Genomic DNA, 18855 nt, shown 5'->3' with positions numbered 1-18855 from the left:
TTTGAGATGGAGTTTTGCTCTTGTTACCCAGGCTGGAGTGCAATGGCACGATCTTGGCTCACCGCAACCTCTGCCTCCCAGGTTCAAGCGATTCTCCTGCCTCAGCCTCCCGAGTAGCTGGGATTACAGGCATGTGCCACCACGCCCAGCTAATTTTGTATTTTTTAGTAGAGACAGGGTTTCTCCATGTTGGTCAGGCTGGTCTTGAACTCCCAGTCTCAGGTGATCCACCCGCCTTGGCCTCCCAAAGTGCTGGGATTACAGGTGTTAGCCACCGCTTCTGGCTGAGGGGCTCTGCATTTAAAACACAGACATAAGAAGGGGACAGGAGTGCTGAGGTCTTTCCTGAGAACACCCTTTAGGTCTGCTCCATAGGTATACACAACCTTCTCTTGGGGAAAGAGAAGAACTTTACAGCATCTCAGAAGGCTACTCAAAAGGAGTAGGGTCACTTATAAATTAACTAAAGATGCCCAATAGTGCCAGCTGGGTGACCTCAGGGAGACCACTGGACCTCTCTGAGCCTGTTTTCTCACTGATAAAATTGAACAGAATGAATACTGAGTGTTTTACCTGATTAAAACTTTATAACCAGTGCCATGTTGTGTTTGGCTTTTATAAGTATTGAGATTACAGTGAATTATAATGAATAACCAGAAGGAAATACTGATTTCCAAGGGTTTAAGTAGATGGGGAGGACAGACTGCTTTAACACAACACATTTGTAGTGCAGATAAGATGTAGTCTCACAGCCTAATTCCCATGCCCACCCCTCATCCTGATACATGATTACATTGCATTCAACTTGGCGACTTGTCTATTAGCAGCTTGGCCGCAGAATCTGCTGTCAGTGGTGTTGACATTAAATTCCATGGGGCAGAAGGCAGTGGGCCCTTTGGGATGGAAACTGTTCCAACTCTACCATCTTTCCTGGCATGACCAAATTGGCAGGCAGGGATTGCTTTACCTTTCTTGCCCAAGCACCAACATTCTCTGGGCTGTTTCCTCTTAAGCTCACCATTTTCAAAATTGTGCTGATCCCATAATTATTTTTAGCCCAAAGGCATTGCCCTCCAGATTTCCCTGATTCTAGTAAAACATTGTTTTTACCTAGTGCCCTAGACGCTTGTTTTGTAAGTTCGTGGCCTATTCCCTCCACATATGGTACATGTGTTTTGTAAAAGACCATTACTTCATTTTAATAATGTGGGTTATCTTGTTCTCATTTTTAGAAATAGGGCTACTCCAGCATTAATTCAACAATAATATGCATCAACATTGGGCAAGGACTTGGGGATAGAGTTGAATGAAACACTTCCCATGACTTCTAGGTATAAAATAGTTAACACTCGTATAATGTCTAACAATTTCAAAGGACTTCCATCCACATTTTCGCATGTGCTTTCCACAACAATTTGGCCAGGTAAGCAGAGCAGATGATATTATTTCCATTTCAGAGAAAAACTAGGCAATTGTTCAGGTTCCCATGGGTTAGCAGTGTTGAGTACCACCTCAAATTCTTCTGGCCACAGACCTCTTGCTCCTACCTCTCCACCATGTGCCTACCCAAAGCCATAGCCAAGACAGAGTATTCTTAGTAAACCCTTCCCGATGTGTTTCCTGCTTCTGAGATGTATCTAACACTGTGAGAGATAAAACGATGGTGATTGGAGGAGGTGGTTAAGGTGTTCAACCCAAGTCTACCTATGCCATGCCTGTTGGATTGGTGCCTCCTTTGGGTGATGAGGCCGTGGCGGCCCGTCCACTGCCTGAAGTTTCTAATCCAGTTGCATACTTTCTTGAACTTACACCATTGAAAAATATCAAGGTCAGAATATGATTGAAGAAACTTCTTCCTCTCTTTTAAGTTACCACAATTATATGATATTGTTTTGCACTGAAGAAGGTTCTCTTAAAAATGAGGTTGAGATCCCTAAAGAAATTGCTTCAATCAGCAGCAGGGCTTAATGACTGTTAATGGGAAGTGGAGATAGGATAGTAAGTGTTACTTTGATTAATAAGAGAACTGCAGAGAATTTAAATTGTGCCACTGATGGATTATTTTCTTCAAGCTTGATAAGCACTTCTCATTTGTTCTTAAATTTGGTCAATACTGTTAAAGGCAGCAAAATGAAGTATAATTAATTCTATTACTGCTACTCAGACCAAGTGTTACTAAGAAACAGATTATGATGCCAACAACAGTGGGAGTCACAGTGCTGACAGTTTCATTCTTTGAATACCTGTCATTGCTTATTAGCCTGAAAGAATGAACAAAATAATTCTGTATTCCGATTTTGAGATACCTAAAACCATTTTTTTTCATGTGTGTGTGTTCCACTGACCATAGTACAGGAAATATCAATGAGATGATCAACTGACACCAAAATTATCCTGTATTGGAAGTATAGAGAGTAAATAAAAGATTGAGCCAATATATCAGTTAAAACATTAAGAGCTGATGCTCATTTTGAATTAATCACTAAGAAAATGGGATATTGATTTGATGTTGAATGGCTGTTGAAAGCTTTACATATTTCCTCTTTTCCAAAGATTCTGCCCCATATTAATAAGCCAGGCTTTACTTTTCTTAGTAATTTTATTCAGAACTGTTGATATGCAGATGACATTTAGAGCAAAGATACTTTAGTAGACAATTTTATTTGCTATGAATGCTAGTGCCTAGGACACTAGACAGATCCTTTCCCTTGTTTTCTGCTAACAGCAGGATGCATCAATATTTTCAAAACAGGTTTTTCTTCTTGACCCCTTTAAAATCTATCCCTATCCATTTAAGAGATACAAATCACTCTATAAGTCATGCTAAAAGTCATGACTGAATGTGGGCTGATATATACAAGGTCTTACCTACTAGTTTTTAGCTTCTTAATTCAGTGACTCTTAGCCTGGCAGTTCATACTCTGAGGCATCTCTGCTTAATTCAAAGAGTGCTTGCATGCCTTAAAATGAAAGAGATTAGTTCCACTTTATTTTTTGAAAGAAAATATGCAATACATCAGTCCTGTTTCATAGAAACCCCTAAATAACAGCAGGATTTTACAACTTCAGAAAAACTGGGCATCAGACTGAACATGTGTCCTTCTGTTCACTGTTTCTAATTCCAAGTTTTGCGTTTCTCCCAAGTGTATAAAGTTACTAGGTGAGTAATCTAGGGTTAATATAAAATCTAAGTATGGTTGGTTCGTAGTGCAGTTATAAAGTTTCTCTGAAGTTCTAATTCCATTAATAAAAATGTAAACCTTATCTATTATGAATTGAGAACCAATTCTCTTGCCCAGATGTCCCATAAACATAATTTCCGAAGATGGGAAAATTATAGGAAGAACATTTCAGACCAGAATGTGAAAGTCAAGCCATGCTAGAAGAGCTTGTCTGCAGAGCATGTCTTTGGAGACAGAGTCCAGGGCATGAGAAGGTGCCCTGAGCCATCAGACTGCCAGTAGCCCTAGTTCTGGGGGTCCTTAGGCTACTGCACAGCACGGAACAACCTTGACCCAGCCTCTTGATCTCCATGAGACTAAGTTTTCTTCTCTGTAAGGTTAAGGGTTGGCGCAACTGATCTCCCAGGTTCTTTCACCCTTGAAAACACTGGTCTTTGTGTAAAGCTTGTGCATAAGATATTCAGATGATCCTTTTAAAGCTGTTTGCTCAAAATGATGTAGTCTGTATAGTCACTAGAAATGCCTGCTGTGCTTTAAGCTCGTGTTCTCCCAGTGAAGATAATAATTCATTCTTCAGAGATTGAGTGGCCCCCGCCACATACCAGGCCTGTGCTGGGATTCCATGCAGGACATGAGGAAGCCAGGGTTGTTTCTGCCCTCAGGGAGCTTCCTCGCTGAGGGTGGGGGAGGCAAATAACAAGTGCACACACCAGCATGCAACAGAAAAGATTCCTTCAGATAAGTCCACTGAAGAAATGCAAGCCAAGAAATGTGATCAAATATGGTCAGAGAAGGGCTCTCTGGCAATGGGAAACTGAGAGACAAAAACTAACCAGCAGAGGCGGGTGAGGGGAAATGGAAAGGGTAATTCAGCCTTCCTTGCCTGAGTGCAGAAAGCAGCATGACATGCATCTGCATTGTCTTAACACCTGGTCAGGTTTTCTTTCTTTCTTTCTTTCTTTCTTTTTTTTCTTTCTTTCTTTCTTTCTTTCTTTCTTCTTTCTTTCTTTCTTTTTTTAGGCAGAGTTTTGCTCTTGCCACCCAGGCTGGAGTTGCAGTGGCGCGATCTCAGCACCTGCCACCACATCCAGCTAATTTTTGTTTTTTCAGTAGAGATGGGGTTTCGTCATGTTGGCCGGGCTGGTCTTGAACTCCTGACCTCAGGTGATCCATCCACCTCGGCCTCTTAAAGTGCTGGGGTTACTGTGCCTGGCCCAGTTTTCCTTTTCTGTTAAACATACTTGAAATGTGCTCCTGCTAATTCAAGAAAAACCAAGCTGAGAAACGATCGTTTCTATTGCTTTTAATCCAATCATTCCCAAACATAGCAATTCGAGTCATTTTGACTTTGGTTTTCCAGATTGCTGCAGACAAGTCAAGTTTTAAAAACTTCAACTTGGATTATTTCCATTCATACTGTATCTCTGTGTTTGCCCAGAGAATTTGGTACAACGTATGACTTTAGAATTACTGTATAATGCTCAGAGGTGTGAAACGCCATTTCGAGTAATGCCTTTCTTCAGTTAATGTAGATAAATATTGATGGCAGGCAGCAGTAAAACAAGTCATTAAATTCTTCAGTGCAAGTGTGTCCCACATATTGCTGCAAGCTACAAAAATCACACCAGGCTCCAAGAAAACCACTGCCTGTGATTACAGAGCACTTACATTTCCAGCTTTCACATTCCAGACTGGAATGCAAGGGAGTTTGGATGAGTCACAGGGACCAAGAACTGATGTAAAGGGATAGGGAGTGGGGCTGTGGGGCTCAGATTGCCCTGCTGGTCTATTCTATCCACTGTTCTTTTCTGTCCACCCTAATGAATTCCTGGGTGAGCCAGAAACCTTTGAAAAATGGCTATCAGCTACAGATGGGAGGTCTGATGCTCTGAAAACAAAGAAACTTTAAACTGGTAACCCTATAAAACCAGCTGAAGATTTGGAGGAGCAATAAACCCCTTCCTCTGCTACTGTTTTGATGATTTGACCTCCGTGGCTGTCGTGGTGATGCAGAACCTGCTTGGGTCTCACAGAAGCGTGGGGGTGCTTATAGGGCCAGATAGCATGTTTGCTGCCTGAGTCTTAGGATGAAAAATGAAAGGAATTGTTTCCTCATTTGATAACGCCATCCTCAAGGATTCCAGCCTGGTATAGATTATGAAGCTCCATAGCATGGTGAATGCTTTCTTCAAGGTGTTTTTAATGGGCCCTGGGTTGTCAAAGACACCACTCATAATGAGACCGAGAGCCCCGCGTGCAGGGAAGGCTCTGTAATGAGGGAGGAGGACGATTTGTTACAGTTATGTGGTTACTTGGCCATAATATCTTTTTGAGGCTTATTAAATCATATAAAATTTCAATTCACACAGTAATATTCTATAAAAGATGGAGCACACAGAAGTAATAAGTATGACAACATTTCTTTCTTTATGAATCATATTGTTGATTGCGTTAACACTGTCACATCCAGCGGCAGGGTTATTTATGTCAGGACAGTAATTTTCCATCTCCAACTTAATTTTGTAAAAGTTAATTACAAATTAGAATAAAATAAATGTAGTTATGGAAGGCAGGGAAGTGCTGGAATAGATGTTATTGGGGAAAATATTTACGCAGGCTGCTGCTTGTGGAGATCATTGTGCTGAACCCAGCGGCTGGCAGGGAACCCCACATCACCCATTTGTTGGGTAAGGAGAAGCTCTTGGCTTTCTCTACCAGAAAATGAACTGTTCTTGGAAGAATATAAGGTCTCAGCTGTCATCCTAGTGAAACTCTTTCCTTTCCTAGTCTGGCCACTGGGGCCCAGACAGGTCATAAGACTTGCCACAGTCACCGGCAAGATCATGACAGCACGAGGATGAGAATTCAGGGCCCTTGACACTAGGTCAGTCAACTTTCACTTCACTTTAATGTGGATGTATTTTTGTTTCTGCCTTAAAAGTGTGGGAAGAGGAGGCTTAAAGGAGGAGGAAAGTTTCTCCAAATTCCCCCTCAAGACAATCGTGCCTGGAGAGATGGAAAATCGAAATGCACGTATCCCTCAGGTGGGGACCTTCTCAGTTGAATTCCTCTTCCGTCTTGTCACTACCCTTGGTAACAGCGAAGTTTCTTAGACAGACTTGCTGCCAAAGCAACCTGGCAGAAGGGCGGGTTACACTGCGGCAGGCTTCACTCCAGCCAGCCCTGACCCCAGAGAGAAAGGAGCACCAGAGAGGAGAACCGAAGCAGAAGTGGTAAGCGCTCTGGGCCCCTGGATAGGAAACCCCAGCCCTTCATTTACTTCCCCAGTCGTTTCTCCAGTGCTCAGTTCACTTTCCCTGGACTCACTCCAGTGTGTCTGTGCCTGGTCGCTGCAGAGGCCAGCGAGCTCAATGACACGCGCTTACTTTCCTCCACATCCACTTCGCTCTTTCCAATCAAATGCGCTCTCTCTTTTCCTTCCCGTCCTCACCATCACACTTGACCCACTCAGGGGGTCTTTGAAGTATCATGATGGACTCACTAGGTGAAAGACTTTTATATTTCGTTTTTAATAGAGCAAAAGGGACTCTAAATTTGTTAATATTCTTTAGGTTACATAGGACAAATTACAGATAAGTGAATCAGTAATGAAATTTGTAATGAGAATTTCTCAAGTATGAAATGTTGGCGCAAGGAAAGTTAATTGCGGGATTTTACAGCCATTATAGTTTATATCATAAATGCAAAAATGACTAGGGCCATTTAATTACAGTAGGAACACACTAAATTTTTATGGAGTGCCATTTTGTTAAAGAGGTACTCGGAGCATTAAGAGCCAATACCTCCTAACAGTGGGTCCAGGTAGCTTTTGAAACATCAAATAAATATGCTATTGCTACAAAATTGTTCCTTAGATACTATAATTGACACAATGACTAATGAGACGGGTTTATTCTCACAGCTTCACGCACTCAATTTACAGTGTCTGAAAGTTATTTTTTTCTGCCATCCATAGACCTGGAAGGAACTAGAAAAATCCCTCTTGGAAAACACTATCTCTGCTGCTTCTCTAATTAACCTTCAAAAATGCATTTTGAAATATAGAAGTTGGTGCCTGGCATAGAAATTGGATTGTCTCGGAAAAAAAAAAGACCCAAGTGCTAATTTGTTTCTTATTAAATATCTGACATGTCAAAATTACAGGCATTTAATGTTTTGGAGCCTTTCAACAGGGCTCAGGGACAGCTCTTCTTGCAGGCGAGGCTTAGTGGGGTAGTTGTGGGTACCAGTTCTCCCAGGAATTAGTGCCCAGGCTGCCTCTTCATGCCCCCACCTCCCATCCAGCCTGTGTTCTGTGGGCATCAAGCCCCCTTTTCTCTAGGGGAAGGAGGCTGTCTAAGGGGACAGACATGGGGTTCTGTGCCTCCCCATCATGAGCTTGGGGGACGCATCCCCTCCTTCTTACCCCAGGCCTCAGGAGCCCCCAGAATGGAAAGTTTTCATGGGGATTAGCGTTATATTCACTCAGGACCCCTGAGAATATTTCAGATTATTCTGGAAACCAAGGGTGTCCCCCCCACCTTCCGTTATTCAGTGAAGTCCTGGGGAGGAGACTCTTCTAAACAGTATTCCTTTCCCCGTCAAAAACAAATGAAGGACATGTGTGGTCCCTGGTTTAACCACCGGAGCTGAAATTCAGGTACTCTTGGTTTGGGAAAACCTGCATTCAAACCCTGCTTGATGGTACAGTAACTGTGAACTTTGAGCTTCTGTGTCTGAGTAGGAAAAAACACAAATGATTTTTCCTCTCCCCTCACACCACAACGATCCACACAGAAGACTTCTCGACCAAACATGTGGAGATTTCTCCCCACCAACAAGCAATCAGTTCTGCAGCGGACACCAGCTGAGGGGCCTCCAATCCAGTTCTGACATGACACACCTGGAGACCACAGATGATCCCACTGAGACCGAGGACTCAGTCCCACAACTCACCTCACTTCCGGTGCTGATCCCCAGGCCCCAGGTTGTCTCTCCTGTGCTTCTGACTGACCGGCTATAAATTGGGGATCCCATCATCCCCTCCTTGGGTTTGATTAATTTGCGAGAGTGGCTCACGGAACTCAGCGAAACACTTATGTTAACCAGTTTATCATATAGAACAGTAGGAAAGATACAGGTGAAGACGCATAGGAGAAGGCACATGAGGGGCGCAGAGCTCCCAGCCCTCCCCGGTGCACCACCCTCCACATCTCCACATGCTCAGCCATCCCGAAGCTCATCCTATCCCATCCTGTTTGGCCTTTATGGAGATATCACTGGACAGGCGTGACGGAAGCATGGACAACCACGTGGAAAGGTGACTGGACACAAAGGGTACCATCCAGCACTAACAGACGGAGTGGGGAACCCAGCAGGGCCTGTCTGTCCAGCTCCTTCTTGGCCTCTCCGTGTGGCTTTCCTTCCCCAGGGATGGGGCGGGACCCCTTCTGAAATGGGGCTCTTATGACCTATGGTCAGGCAAGGTAGGTCAGAAATTTTCTTTAGGGTCAGCTCCAAGAGAGGTGGGGGAATATTCCTGCCTTGGGGAGAAAAAGGAGTGGGAAAAAGGAGGGCAGGAGAAAGTGAGAGAGAGGGGTTCTGTTTTCTGGGGCCTAAAGCACCCAACATGATAACAAAAGGGCTATGGGAGTTATGGGCCAGGAATCATGGACAAAACCATTCTATCCTATGTCTATACCTAGCTATACATACACACACTATATATACACATACACACTCACACATCACACACGCATACAACCCACATACACACGCATCACACATACACATCACACACACACCACACACAGACAGCACACACACTCACATATACATCACACACACACCACACACATACACACAACACACACATATACATCACATGCACACCACACACATACACACAACACACACATATACATCACACACACACCACACACATACACACAACACACACATATACATCACATGCACACACGCATACAACCCACATACATACACATCACACATACACATCACACACACACCACACACATACACACAACACACACATATACATCACATGCACACACACATACACATCACACATATTCATACCGCATACACTCACACACCACACGCACATCCACCACACACACACACACATACATACACTCACATACGCATCACACATTGCACTCAAATACACACACGTATACCACACACACATACACACACATGTGTGCCTGCACTTGGAGTGAATCCTTGGCGTTGTGAGGTATGCTCCCCAAGCCCTTCATTAATTCCCCAAATTGCAATATTAACAATGGAAACATGGCCATATAAAGTCACAGTGTCCTCGTCTGAAAAATGAGAAAGTAATCATGATACGTGTTTCGCAAGGTCATTGTGAGAATCTGATAATTTAGTGAAGAGTTTGTAAATATAAAAGCAGGATAGCACATGTCCATACCAGCATTATTCACAGTAGGCAAGGGATGGAGACTGCTGCAGTATCCACCCACCGATAAATGAATAAGCAGCATGTGATATGTATAGGTGCTCCTCGGTACTCACAGGGAATTGGTTCCAGGAACAACCACAGACACCAAAATCTGTGGCTATGAAATGGTGCACCATTTGCATGTAAACTATGTACATTCTCCCACATACTTTAAATCATCTCTAGATTACTTATAATGCCTCATACAATATAAATGCTGTGTAAATAATTGTTATATGGTATTGTTTAGGGAATAATAGCAAGAAAAAAGTTTGCACATGTTCAGTACAGATGCAATTTATATGTGTGTATATATGTAAATATATGTGTGTGTGTATGTGTGTGTGTGTATATATATATATTTTTTTTTTTTTTTTTTTTTTTTTTTGAGACAGAGTCTTGCTGTGTCACCCAGGCTGGAGTGCAGTGGCACAATCTCAGCTCACTGCAACCTCTGCCTGCTGCATTCAAGCAATTCTCCTGCCTCAGCTTCCTGACTAGGTGGAACTACAGGCGTGCACCACTATGACTGACCGGCTAATTTTTGTATTTTTAGTAGAGATGGGGTTTCACCATGTTGACCAGGCTCTGGTCTCCTGACCTCAAGTGATCCTGCCTCGGCCTTCCAAAGTGCTGGGATTACAGGCGTGAGCCACCGTGCCCAGCCTTTTTAATATTTTTGATCTGCATTTGGTTGAATCCGTAGACACAGAACCCACAGATATCCAGAGGCTGACTGTACCTACAATGGAATATGATTCAGCCTTCAGAAGGAGGGAATTCTAACCCATGCTACAACATGGATGACCTTGAGGACATTCTACTAAGTGAAATAAGCCACTCACAAAAGGACAAATACTGCATGACTCCACGTACACAACATCCTGGAATAGTTAAATTCAGAGACAGAAGGTAGAATGGTGATTGGCGGGGGCTATGGGAGGGAGGAATGGGGAGTTGTTTAATGGGGATGGAGTTTCAGTTTTTCATGTTATAAGTGTTCTGGGGATGGATGGTGGTGATGGTTGCACAACAGTATGAATGTACCTAATGCTGCTGACTGTACTTAACAATGGTTAAGATGGTAAACTTGATGTGATGTGTATTTTACCACAATTAAAAATAATTTTTATAAAGCACAGGATACCAGGGGTTCCTAACCTGGAGTTTGTGCACCTAGCATCAACTCACCTGGGTTCGTGAATTTCCTAAAATTGCATGAAAAAACATGTTTGAGATATTTCTTCTCCTTAATAGTGTCTACATGAAAAACTGTCCAGAAAACAACTTACCCTTTCATCACAGGAATAATTGAACTGTATTCTAGGTCATGATTTATACCCATTTCACTCAGATTTTGGCTGTGGAAATAACACAAATGAGAATCAACAGTACTTAGGGAACAAATGGGTACTGGATGGGCCAATGCGGAGCCGTGAGAGAGGGGCAAGAAGCAGCTATTTTAACCGGCCCAGGAGAGTGGGGAGATGACAGAACCAGGAACTGAGAAAATATATGTGATGTTCATTGGAGATGTAGCATTTGTGGTGGCCTTGACTATTTGGGGTGACCTCAAATGTCACAGCGTGGGTCCTTTTTTAAAGTGAAAAACAATACCTTCCTACCACTCTTGGGAGGTTGAAACAAGCTATGGTGTGCAGAGCACTACTTGCATGTGACCTGTGGTGCTGGCAGGCCGCTGGGCAGCCCATGTCCCTGCTGTGGCTGGGTCTGTAGACGGCCCTCAAAAGCCATGTTTCCACTGTTACTATTGCAATTTGGGGAATTAATGAAGGTCTTGCGAAGCATGCCTCACGATGCCAAGGACTCACTCCAAGTGTGAACACACACGTGTGTGTATATGAATATGTACGTGTGTGTGGTGTATGAGTGTGGTGTGTGTGTACGCAATGTGGTGTGTATGTGTGTGTTGCATGTCGTGTGTGTATGGTGTGTGTATATGCTTGTGTGTGTGTGTGTTTTGTGTGATGTGTGTGGTGGGTGCATATGTGGTGTGTATGTGTTGTGTGTGTGATATATATGTGTGTGTTGATGTATGTGTGTGGTGTGTATTTGTGTGTGTATATGTGTGTGGTGTGTGTATATGTGTGTATGTGTATGGGTATGGTGTGTGTATATGTGTGTGTATGTGTGTGGGGTGTGTATATATGTGTGTATGTATGTGTGGCAGGTGTGTGTGTGCACTTGTGTATGAAGCGTGTGTGGTAGGTGTGTGTGTGTATATGTGCATGCAGTGTGTCTGTGTATGAGGTGTGTGTGGTCTGTGCGTGTCTGTTTCTGTATGATGTACGTGTGTGTCTGTGTTTGTGGTGTGTGTGTGTGTGTTTGTGGTGTGTGTGTGTGTGTTTGTGGTGTGTGTGGGGGTGTGTGCGTGCACGTGTGTGTGTGTGTCAGCCAGCCCTGGCTCACACAGGCAGAGCGGACCACCACCTCCACGGTGTGACCTGAGGAGCAGTGGCCCTCAAACACCTTTCCCACCATGTGTCACGACACTGCCAACTCCTCCATTAATTTCTCTGAATCAAGGCAGTGATTCCATTTCCTAGGAACTCTCTCAATTACATTTCAAATACCCCTGTATCCATTTGCTAGGGCTGCCATAACAAAATACCATGGACCAGGGGCTTAAACAACAGGCATTTATTGTCTTACAGTTTTGGAGGCTGGAAGTACAAGATCAAGGCGTAGGCAGGGTTGGCTTCCCTGAGGCCCCTCTCCCTGGCTTGCAGGTGGCCGCCTTGTCTCCGTGTCCTCACGTGCCTTGTCTCTCTGTGTGCACATCTCTGGTGTCTCTTCTTAAAAGGACACCAGTTAGATTGGGTTAGGGCCCATCCACAGGATCCTATTTTAACTTAATCGCTTATTCACAGGTCCTATCCAGAGTTGGATTCTGAGGTGCTGGGGGTTAGGGAAGCAGCATAGACATTTTGGGGAAACACAATTCAGCCCATAGCAGCCCTGAGAGAGGTAACACACTAGACTGCTTCCGGGTCACGGGAATGACATTTGCGGCGCCCTTGCTGTACATCTACTGCTTGAGGGTGGGTCTTTGGGGGATAGTGGGGCTTTTGATAGATGGCTGACCTGGGGCAGGGCAATTCCTGAGCAGCAGGTTCTGACTCCCTGTGAAGGAAGGACCTTGGCTGGAGGGTCCCCACCTATGCTCCAAGGAAAGGTGGTAGCCCTGGGCCTAAGAGGGGACCATCAGGAGGTAAGAATGGGATGCAGGGAGTGGAGCCGAAAGCCCACCAGAGACAAACCCGACTAACTACACTTCAGTTTTGCCCAAGACCCTGTTCACTTCAACTCGCCCATTCATAGAAGTAACTTTGCTGCCAAGCTCTCTTCCTCTGGTGATGGTGGAGATTTTGCACACTTTCTTTACTGTCTTTTAGCCAGCGGCAGCTTCTGGGCCTTCCTTGCTTCACTCCCCATCCATACCCAGCAGGGGCTTCCTAAGGAACTGTATTAGTCAGTTCTCACACTGCTATAAGGACATACCCAAGATTGGGTAATTAATAAGGAAAAAGACTTAATTGACTCACAGTTCCGCAGGGCTGGGGAGGCCTCAGGAAACTTATAATCATCGCGGAAGGAGAAATAAACACATCCTTTGTCATGTGGCAGCAGCAGGGAGAAGTGCAGAGGGAAGGAGGGGAGAGCATCTATAAAACCATCAGATCTCGTGAGAACTCACTTGCTATCACGAGAACAGCATGGGGGTAACCGCCCCATGATTCAACTACCTCCCACCGGGTCCCTCCAAGGACATTAAGGGATAATGGGAACTATGATTCAACATGAGACTTGGGTGGGGACACAGCCAAACCGTATCAGGAACTTATGTGATTAAGCAGGACATTTGAAGAGGAAACGGTTGAGCCCTTATTATAAAATGCTTCCCAGAGCTTTGTGGTGTCCAGCGTTCTGACTCCCTGTGAAGGAAGGACCTTGGCTGGAGGGTCCCCACCTATGCTCCCCACAATGTAGGGTTTCCCTGAAGTATTTGGGCTGTCAGTCTGCCACCAGCAAATACACCTGATCCTCTAAAGGCTGATAGAAAGAAACATCCCTTAAGGGGTAGCTCTTCCCTTTACATTACTACCTACCTCAACAATGAGGTCAGTGGGATAGAGCAGAAATTGCACTGGGCTGGAAACCGAGATCCTACTGCTGATTTTGTCTCCAGGTGACTTTGTGACCTCATATAAGTCATTTAACCTTCGTAGCCCTCTTTCCTCATGAAGGAAATGATGAAAGTGAGTGTTAGAACAATCTGTGATACTCAGTGGCAGGAAAGCTCACTCAGGAGGCTGGAATCTGCATATATATGTAGCTCGAAAAAAAAGCCATGCTTGGTCGTTTTTTATTTAGTTCAACCAACATATTTCATCTAATGTTACAAGAAAGGACGTAAGTTTTTTTTAAAGAAATTTTCTTTTTGAACTAATTTTATACTTACAGAAAAGTTGAAAAAGTAATATGTACTTTCCTTATATCTCTTCTATCATTTCCCCTGATATCACCATCTTATATAACCATAGTACAACTATTAAGAACTGGAAATTAACATCAGTACAGTGTAACTAACTGAACTACAGTCCTATTTGAAACTCACTATTTTTTCCACTAATGTCCTTTTTTCTGCTCAGGATCTAATCTAAGATCCTAAATTACATTTAGCTGTATTTCTCCTTCCCCTCCTCCGCTGGGTAACAGTTCCATGGTCTCTTCTTTACTTTCATGACCTTGATGCTTTGGAAGAATATGGATCAGTTCCACGGAGAATGTCCCTCAGTTTGGGTTTGTTTGTGCATTCTCATGAGTGGAGTAAGGTTATGCCTTTTTGGTGAGAATACCACAAAAATAATGGCACATCTTCCTCAGCACTATCATTCAAAGGGTTCATGAGAGCCACATCTTATAACTGGTGACACTGATCTTGGTCACTTGATTAAGGTGGTGTCTGCTGGGTTTCTCACTGTCAAGTTATTATCTTTCCCTTTGTAATGGATAAGTATCTAGGCTGATGCTTTGAGACTAGGCATGACCTGTTTGTCCTCCAGCTTTCACTCACCAGTGCTAGCATCCCTCAGCGGATCTTGTCTGCAGTTCTCACTCTGTGGAGTCCTTTCCTCTTCCCTTCTACATGTATTCATTGGAGTTGCACTGTGCAGAAGCACTGTCTTTTCTCCTTCATTATTTATGTGGTTTTTGTTTATTCATATCAGTGTGGATGTTTAATTACTGTATTTGTGGATGTCTTTAGTCTAGCTTAAAATCTTTCCTTTTTTTTTTTTTTTGAGACAGAGTCTCGCTCTGTAGCCCAGGCTGGAGTGCAGTGGCCGGATCTCAGCTCACTGCAAGCTCCGCCTTCCGGGCTTACGCCATTCTCCTGCCTCAGCCTCCCCAGTAGCTGGGACTACAGGCGCCTGCCACCTCAACCGGCTAGGGTTTTTTTGTATTTTTTAGTAGAGACGGGGTTTCACCGTGTTAGCCAGGATGGTCTCGAGCTCCTGACCTCGTGATCCGCCCGTCTCGGCCTCCCAAAGTGCTGGGATTACAGGCTTGAGCCACCACGCCCAGCGTAGTCTAGCTTAAAATCTAATGCTATCTTTCTCTTGCTGCTCAGATCGTCTCAGCTCCTCGCTCCCTCAGGTTGGTTCCTGCGCTCTTTTGACAGACTGTCATCTTTCTTTTGAGCATTTTCTTATTTTCTGGCACCACAAGATGTTCCAGACTGACCTTGTGTTTTCCATGTCCTGGCTTAGGAATCAGCCACTTGTTCACAATTCCTGATTCCTTTTACAGGAGAACGGTGTGGAGAGACCAGGATCTATGTTGTAGGTGGGTCCATTGTTACTGGAGTGGTATTGCTTTTAAGCCCTCAAAACAGAGGGCTAGGTATATATGTGTGCATGCTAACCTGCACAGACATCCACATCTACCTCTGTCTCCTTCTCTCCTGCCCTCTTTAAAGATCATGAGTTCACAGTGATACCCACGATTCTGAGCTATACCACAGGAATCATTTTATACTTGTTCCTTCTCTTATTTGTGACATCTTTCTCCAACAGTGAAAACCCTGGCTCTCCTTATCTACAATATATTTACTTATTTGTTCAATTCCACTACCGTTGTCCCTTGGTATACACAGGGGTTTGGTTCCAGGACCCCCTCACCCATGCCAAAATTCGTGCATACTCAAGTTCCGAAGTCAGACCTGTGCAACATGAGTAGAGGAAAGGTCTGCCCTCTGTCTCTGCATGTTTCAAATCCCTCGAATACCATAAACCACGCTTGGTTGAAAAACACCCATGTCTAAGTGGACCCTCGCAGTTCAAACCTGCATTGTTCAAGGGTCAACTGTATCTACATAAAGTGGTTTTGAACAGCTAGCTCATACTGCCGTGAGAAACGCTTTTCCTAACTGATCACAGCGTTTATGCACAGTTCCATGCCCTTAACTTTTCAGCATCTAGCGGAATACTGTTTGCCACAGTGGTTTAGATTAGTTATTTTCTTCCCTGTTCCTTGAATGTGGTTACCTCATTTATTTGCAGTAGAGTTAGACTCCTTTGTTAGTGTTTATTATATTCCATTTTGGGTTCCCTCCACATCCCAGTTGCTTTGAATTATTTGTTTAGTTTGGGTGTTATGTAAATAATTACTATGGTCAAAGAGTCAGATCTGTACAAAAAGCTGTATACAGAGAAGTATCCTTCCCTCCTCAACCCTCCCCTTTCCCACCCCCTGTAGGTAGCCAACATCTTTAGTTTCTGGTTTATGTTCCTGTATTTGTTTTTCTTTTTCTTTTTCTTTTTCTTTTTGAGATGGAGCCTCACCTTGTCACCAGGCTGGAATGCGATGGTGGGATCTTGGCTTACTGCAGCCTCAATCTCCTGGGCTCAAGTGCTCCTCCTACCTCAGCCTCCCAAGTAGCTGGGACTACAGGCATGCACCACCATGCCCATGTCCAGCTAAATTTTTTTTTTTAATAGACTGGGTCTCACTATGTTGCCCAGGCTGGTCCTGAACTCCTGGACTCAAGTGATCTGCCCACCTCGGCCTCCAAAAGTGTTGAAATTTCAGGCATGAACCCTGCGCCCAGTCACCTGTATTTCTTTATACAAGGGAGCAGACACCTGGGTATTTTCTTATTTCCCCTTCTTTATTACATGAAGAGTAGCATGCTGTAAATACTGTTTTGGATTTTGCTTTTTTTCACTGAACAGTAGGACATGAGATCATTCTTTTTTTTTTCAAAATAAGTCATGAATTTCAAAAGACTGAGAAATGCTATGCAAAGTGGATCATCTCTAACCATTTAGAAGTAGAAGATTCTAAACGGGACACTAGAATGGTCTGCTAGTTTAGAAAACTAGTCTAGAAAGACTGAAGGGTCATTGCTTTCCAAGGTCTTCCAAGGAAACTAAAGAGACAAAATGGGCATGCGTAGAAAAACTTACGTCAATCCTCCGGGAAGAATCGCATCTTCCTGATATGCCAGGAAAAAAGATATCAGACAGTGACAACTTTGTCAAAGAAATGCCGGGTGGAAAGACAGCAAAGCAATAATGATATGAGGCAGTGGAAAGCTCTTGAATTTCAGAAGTTCAGATGAGCTTCTGGCTTGTTGCAGGTCGTAATGTCACGTGACTCTCTTTAGTGTACTTCCTGTATGAGCCCCTTTTGTCAATGTCTCCCAGACTTCAGTGTACACACAAATTACCTGCAGGCAGGCAGATCTTGTTTTTTGTTTTTTCAAATATGAGTATGAAATGTCCCATTTTCTTCCTCCTTTATTTATCAGTCATGCTCCCCTCGGCTGTGAATTTTTTCTAAACATGAATGAACTGCCCATCACCGGAGCCTGAGCTCTGTTGGTGACACAGAAGTCAAGAAGGCATGGTCCTCGCCTTCAGGAAGGAATAGTATGAGACGATAGTACAAGGGAGAGAAGATGATGCACAAACACGGACACTCAGACATGGGAGAATCTGTCTGGCTATGAGGGATAGCAGACAGCCGTGACTTGTTCCAAAAAAGAATCATTAATAATGGCACAGTTCTAGGGAGACCAAAGGAATTGTTTCATTCTTTAAGATGAAAAATAGATTTATTAACAAAGACTGAATTTGGTTGTGAACTGGAGAAATGTTCTCTTACCTTAAACTCTTTCTTTTCTTGGTTTCGTTCTTTATTTTTAAGTCCTCTATTAGTTTAGTCACATGCAATTAACGTGTTCCATTTGATATTGGGGTTAGCAATCCTCATGAACACATTAGTTCTTTTTTCTTTATTTCCATAGGTTTTTGGGGAACAGGTGGTGTGTGGTTACATGACTAAGTTCTTTAGTGGTGATTTGTGAGATTTTGGTGCACCCGTCACCCAAGCAGTATACACTGAACCCAATTTGTAGTCTTTTATCCCTCACCCCCTTCCCTTTCCTCCAGAGTCCCCAAAGTCCACTATGTCATGACCCCTTGCTGCAATAGGTCTGAGGCAGGGCCCAAAATTCTGCATTCCTAATGAGCTCTGGGACATGCTGATGCTGTTGGTTCATGGACCACACCCTGAGCAGCAAGACCTTATGTGGCAGCTGTGGCTTGAGTTCCAAGAACCAGTTCCTTAGACAGAGAATCAAGATGCTTGTTTGCAATATGTAAAAAAGAAAAAACAAAAATCCCAAGAAAAAGCTGATGCATAACTCTAGTATTCTCCTGTTTACTAAACTCTCTGAAATTCTTGATCTAATAAGATAAACAATATAAAAGCATTAAAATATGTTTACTGATGCATATAACTAACAGAACCTTTATATTCAATGAAAAGCAGATCCTAAACCTTTACAGATACACTTGCTATGCATGCAGATTAGATGCAAGTATTTGCTGAACTTCTCTGATGTGTGCATGCCATATAAAAATTAAAATAACCTTAGCTCTGGTGGATTTTGATTGTAGTTACATGTAGGGAGGGTTAATTAGACCTTGGACTTCATGATGGTGACCAGTGTATAACATGGTACAGATGCCGCAAAACACTCTATTACCTATCGCAGGTTTCCTGAATTGAATTCTTGCTCATGCACATAGAAGAAACTTGCCAACATGTTACAGCTCCTTAAAGTCTCCAAGAATGTATTTTTTAAAATAAGTATGTTTC

The 18855-nt window shown here is 43.4% G+C and overlaps 1 long non-coding RNA gene across 1 annotated transcript; it reads right to left on the bottom strand.

The window, feature by feature from the left end:
• Positions 1–5176: 5176 nt before the first annotated feature.
• Positions 5177–12593, bottom strand: LOC117072865. The gene is made up of 3 exons (XR_004432980.1): positions 12340–12593; positions 10959–11027; positions 5177–5450 (listed from the first exon to the last, which is right to left on the bottom strand). It is a non-coding gene; the product is annotated as an uncharacterized LOC117072865 (long non-coding RNA).
• Between the last annotated feature and the right edge of the window lie 6262 nt (positions 12594–18855).

Source organism: Trachypithecus francoisi, unplaced genomic scaffold, assembly GCF_009764315.1.
Source record: "Trachypithecus francoisi isolate TF-2019V2 unplaced genomic scaffold, Tfra_2.0 Lachesis_group4, whole genome shotgun sequence".
NCBI lineage: Eukaryota > Metazoa > Chordata > Mammalia > Primates > Cercopithecidae > Trachypithecus > Trachypithecus francoisi.
This window is presented reverse-complemented; position numbering and strand designations above follow the sequence as displayed.